Source organism: Poecilia formosa, unplaced genomic scaffold (genome assembly GCF_000485575.1).
Source record: "Poecilia formosa unplaced genomic scaffold, Poecilia_formosa-5.1.2 Scaffold19, whole genome shotgun sequence".
In the NCBI taxonomy this organism is placed as follows: Eukaryota; Metazoa; Chordata; class Actinopteri; order Cyprinodontiformes; family Poeciliidae; genus Poecilia; species Poecilia formosa.
The window spans coordinates 1,809,713-1,815,455 of NW_006799958.1; the positions used below are offsets into that span (position 1 = coordinate 1,809,713).

General features: G+C 37.1%; 1 long non-coding RNA gene across 1 annotated transcript in view; it reads right to left on the reverse strand.

Annotated features, from left to right (window-relative positions):
- The window catches only part of LOC103134760 (uncharacterized), a 71,826-nt gene extending 66,970 nt beyond the window's left edge, over positions 1-4,856 (reverse strand). Inside the window, exons 1-2 of the long non-coding RNA XR_475857.2 lie at positions 4,695-4,856; positions 2,931-3,052 (exon numbers count right to left, since the gene is read on the reverse strand). This is a non-coding gene — a long non-coding RNA (uncharacterized LOC103134760). The remainder of the gene's footprint in view (positions 1-2,930; positions 3,053-4,694) is intronic.
- Positions 4,857-5,743: the final 887 nt, after the last annotated feature.

A 5,743-nucleotide genomic window follows, 5' to 3' on the forward strand; every position in this document is an offset into this window, starting at 1 on the left:
AAAGCTACATTGCTTATACACCTGCTGGTCCTAATGTCATGAAAATTGCATTGTTGACATATGGGTTTTTCTTAGCTGTTATTATAACACAAGTATATATTATGGTTGTAGAAATAGACTGATTAGATGAAGAAATTTTTATTTCAAAATAATGTTTTTGGATTGAAGACCAAAGGAGAGCAAACTGCCTCCAAAAACACTGCTCCCAGAAGAATTCATTTGCAAAATGTTAGAGAAGTACTCAACCTACCATTAGTTAAATAGTTCTCTAAAAGGGAATATGTAAAAACTTTTGGGACATCTTATCATGATCCATGTGGCGTTAGGAATGAGCTGACATACATCTCTCTCTGTTTTTTAACTAATTTATGCAGCACAGTGTATGTGCTGTAAAAATGAAGCATCTGTACATGAATTTAGATTGTAAATGGAGAAACAATATGGGATTAAATTCATTCTACATATCTTCTGGGAAATCTGTAAAACCTACTTAAATCGGGAAATTCGGGAAAATCTGCAACAGATGTCGAGCTAATTTCTTTTAATGATGAAATGTTTGCGCTTATCTCTGACTCACTCAAAAATGTAAAAACAAACAAAAAAAAAATCTACAGCTTGACCAAAGGTTGAAGAACAGGTTCAGGCAGAGGTGGCAAAACAAATTCTTACAAAATTCACTTGGCCCGAGGCAGTGGCTGAACTGGCGAACTACATAAGCTGCAGTGCCTTCAGAAGTATTTATGTTCCTTTAACTTTTTATATTTTGTCATTTTTACAGCCAAAGATTTCAGTGATAAGCCGACACAATGTAGTGCCTTGTTATGAAGTTGAAGGACGAAAATGTGTGGTTTTCAAACTTTCTTCCTGGTAGAATAGCTCAAGCTCTGTGAACCACAACTTTCAAATCTCTCCATGAATTTAGGCCTGGACTTTGACTAGGTCATTAAAAACCTTACTACACTTTGATATAAGCCATTCTAATGCAGCTCTGGCTATATGTTATGCTACTGAAATGTAAACCTCTGGTTATGCCATCAACTATAACCAGATCCCTGTGGAAGAATAGCATCTCCACAGCATGATTCTGCCACCTCCATGTTTCACCATAAGGATATGGTGCTCAGGGTGACACTCGGTTCAAGTTATACACTACATAAAGTGCTTTGCATGTACAGCAAAAAATTATTTTGGTCTCATCCGACCATAGCACCTTCTTCCACATGGCCGCCTCGTCCCCTACATGGCTTTCTTCTTGGCACGCTCCCGTTTGGAAAAACAAGTTTAATTTTTCCTCTGCTTCATATTTATGTGCTGCTTCGTGCTTCTGTATTATACAAAATCCCAATAAAGTACACTGAAATTTCTAATTCCAACATGAAAAGTCCTGAAAATGTCAAGGGGCATGAATACTTTTAAATAAGGCGCAGGCTGTGAATTATGCAACAACAGCATAAGGAATACATGTAGAAAACAAATGTCAAACAATCACTTTAAATGTAAGCTTAATTGCTAAAAATACTTTAAAAAAACTGCTTAACCCTTTATATGCCAACTGCTCTTCCTCATTAAATATGCCAAATATTACGCGTAAATATTGCCGAAGAATGTTTTCCCTTTAACTTGCCAATTAAAAAGAAGAAATCTCAATATGGGAATTTGCTTTAGAAGAAATACCATAAAACCCTATACATATACAATGTCAAAGACCTTTTTATTTATTTTTTTTTAACCCCCCCAAATCTGAAAAGTGCACCATTTTCAGCTCTCCTTATTAGAGCGGATTGCTTATCATCTGCTTCAGAGAGGGCCTGTATAGCATAGCTGACAGCAGTAAAGGAGAGCTGCACACATGAACTCTTCACTAACGCTTTTCCTACGCTAACCAGCTGTCCCCCTGTGGTTTCAGCCTCAGCTAAAAGCTTTGAAATGTCCTTCAAGGCATGGAGGAAAAAGGGAAAAAAAAAATAAAACAACAACATGCACACCGCTTTGGGTAAAATCCTATTTGTACACTGTAATTACACTTTGAAAAGTTGCAAAGTTTAAAGTTTCGAGACCTTCACTTTTTCTCTTCTCATTTCGGATATTGATCCGGCTCTAAAATGCATGTGAGGCGGGGTTGCTGTACAGAACAAAGAGGGCTCTCATTACATGTTGCGCCTCAGACAACTTTGAATGCTTCAGATTTGATTTGCTTGCGCTATCAGGGGACACATAAAGGAGAATGCAGTCAATAATTTCCACAACTGTGGAACCACTGCTAATCTTCTCTTAACAACAAGGCCAGAGGCACTTTGAATGGGGTTATTAGGAAGATAGATGGAGGTTTGGAAAGATGGGCGTCTCTGATGTATTTCTTGCAGAAAATAAAAAAGAAACATCTGTACAAACCGTGACAGGCAAGCCCAGAGAAGTTAGCCTCGCAACCGCGCTACTGTCTTTTATTCAAAGGTAACATTCTCACTTCAAAATACAATTTCTGAAAGACATCTTTTATGCTGTAACTGAGTGATTATGTTCAAAATAGAGGCAGAGGCATAAATGCTTAAATATATATATTTTTTAAAAAAGAAGCAAAAGCAGTGTTTACATCTGTTGTTTCTCATGACCGAAAGGGGACAAATTAGTCTGGACAAAAATTTGTTGCGTTGGCTGCGTGATAAGTGTAATTGCCCAGCAACACTGTATTTACAGAAACACAAAGTAATTTTGTTGTTGCTTTTGATTGCAGCACTTGTGCAAGTAAAAATAATTCCAAGGGAAACTGTTTTTGTGCCATTAAGATAGGGCCCCGTTATCATGTGAAACCAAATGTTTCTTCATACCTAAATGACCTGCTTATCTGTCCGGCATGAAATATCCCAATACAAAATATAAATTTCATTTCCTCTCTGCTGGTGTCAAATATTGTGTCCATTATATAAACTGACCTCTACTTTTGCTGCCCGCTTGCGGTCCTGGAGAGGATATGGCAAGGAAGCCATACAGCCTGAGACCACTTCCACAGAGCAGTAATCAATAAGGATTTCCAGCTCCACTTGCACCAGGTGCTCTGTCAAGCCACATTGGAAGAAATGCAAAAAACACTAAAGAGAGTGGAATTAGGTACAGATGTGTCATTGTTAGCCATGCAAAGGATGTCTGGATTAAATTTGTAAGAGGATACATTAAATGCGCACAGCTAGTCTCCTGAACATAATTGCGGTAATGAGCAGTTCGTGTATGGAGTTTTAATTTGCATAAAAGACATTCAAAAAAAGCAAATAAACAGGATGTAGATGTTCATTTTAAGTGGGAGGAATTTTCAATGTAATGTAACTGTGGAAACGAGACTTGCGCAAAGCGCCTCGCAAAATATTCACACCCGTTTCATTTTTCAGTTTCCGTCACGTTACAAGGACAGACTTTACTGCATCTCAAGGAGTAAATTAAATCCACTGGAACCAATTGCCTTAAGAAGTCCGCTCATTTTGAAGTAAAGTCAGCTTGAGTGCATTTTATTATCAGTATAATACCAGCTGGTTTTGCCTCAAAGGTTTTTTGTTTTTTTTAGAGAACATAAGTGAAAAAAAAACAACATCGTGAATACTAAAGACGACCACAGATAGGTTAGGAATAAGGTTGCAAGGATCTTCAAAGCGAGGTTGCATCATTAAACAACGCCCTAAGCTTTGAACATCTCACAGAAATCTGTTAAATTCATCATCTGAAGACATGGCTGTCCACCAAATGCTACAGGAGAACATTAATCAGAGAGGTAGCCAAGAAGCCCTTGGCACCTCTGGAGGAGTTGCAGAGATCAACAGCTCAGATGGGAGAAACTGTTCACCTACTGGTTGTTAGTTGCAGACTGTGTATATCTAGTATTTATGGGAGAGTTATTAGAATACAGACATTGCTGAAAAAAAAAAGACATAAGATATCCTGTTAAATATTTTCCAGAAAAGGGAATAAATAAATACAGGTCAGTTCTGCAAGAAATCTTTCTGCAAAAGACTTGAGTCTGGGACAAAGGGTTGCCTGCCAGTTAGACAAAAGACCCACAAGGGTGTAGTTTAGATTAAAAGACTATTCATGTGGTTGGATGACACAGAGATCCAGACCACATCCAACTGTGGCAAGACCTGAAAACTGCTCTTCATAGATGCTCTCTTCACACAGTCTGGCTAAGCACGAGCTATTTTGCGAAGAACCTATTTTGTGCATTGATTTTAGTCTCTAGATGATAATGCCAGTAGAGGCATATTCCAAAGGATTCACATGTGTAATTGCAATAAAACGTTGCTCCAACACGTGGGAACTGAATACACACACTACCTTTCCCAGATACAAACGTAACAATGAAAATGTAACTCCCAACATTCTTCGACTTACTAATCGGTGCAATGGGTGAGAATGATTATCATCCGGAAAGCTTGTTATTTAATGAGGTTATATTTGTTTTATAAATAAATTTGAGAATCACTCATAATGTGCAGTTTTGTTTTATGCACCGTTACTAAAATTGTCTACTTTGTTTTCCACCATCAAAATCTGAAATAAATATAAATTAATATAATTAAATATAGCTGCCACTGTCTCGGGTCAGCAGGCATCCACAACGTCAAATTTAACACACGGCTAAAAACAATCACTAGATTTCCAGATTTAAAGATTTTAAATAAGCTGCGCACAACACAGTGGCTGAAATGTACCTTTAAGTATTTGCCCTACGATGTGTAAAGTGGAACTTCGAATCCAGAAGGTCAAAGAAACGAAGTTTATCCGTGTTTTCCTGGCTTTCCATCTAACAGGTGTGAATGATTGGCAATCAGGTGTGTCACTCGCGACTGAGCCAACTCAGTATGCTAGTTCGTTATGTGACCAAACAGGTCAGCTCTGATCTTTATTGTTTAGAATAGAATAGAATAGAATAGAATAGAATAGAATAGAATAGAATAGAATAACAAAACTGATTGAGGTCCAATTCAACGCAAAAACAATTTAAAAAATAAAATAAATTAAAGATAAAAAAAAAAACAACATCCATAAATCCATCCATCCATCCATCCATTTTCTGAACACCCTTGTCCCTCAGTGGGGTCGGGAGGGGTGCTGGTGCCTATCTCCAGCTAACGTTCCGGGCGAGAGGCGGGGTACATCCTGGACAGGTTACATCCATAAATCAATTCATTAATTACATTTGCATTACATAGTTGTGAAGTTAGTCCAAAACATAAGTCTGTTATGCAGAGATAAAATATTGCTTATCTAGCAAATTATGTTTAGGAGCTTAGTGATCTTCTCAGTTCTTTATTATTGAAATGACTGTTCTGTATTAGTTTGTGTAATTGTGAGCTCCAAAGACCTGCACCACTTTCATAAGGACAGCATTTCAGATATTTTTTTTTTCTTGGAAGAGTCATACTTGCAAGTAATAGACTGCACATACACTAAGTCATTTTATTTTAAGCTTTCATTTCTAGTTTTTATATTAAATAATATGGAGGATGATTGTGCCAAAATACCAAGGTTAGTATTTTTCCTTTGCATAGTATTAATAGTCTACTCTTATAAAGATTTTGACATATTAATTAAAATAATAAAAAGAAGGTATTGCATGAATAATAGGCAGAAATAATTCTCAGAAAGGAGGAGGAAAAAATCAATTCTTGTCAGTGATCTTAGCCGAAAGCTAAGATCCCCAAAAAAGCACCGGAATTCTCATCACCAGGAGCGAACTTTTCGAAAATCTCGCGACAGT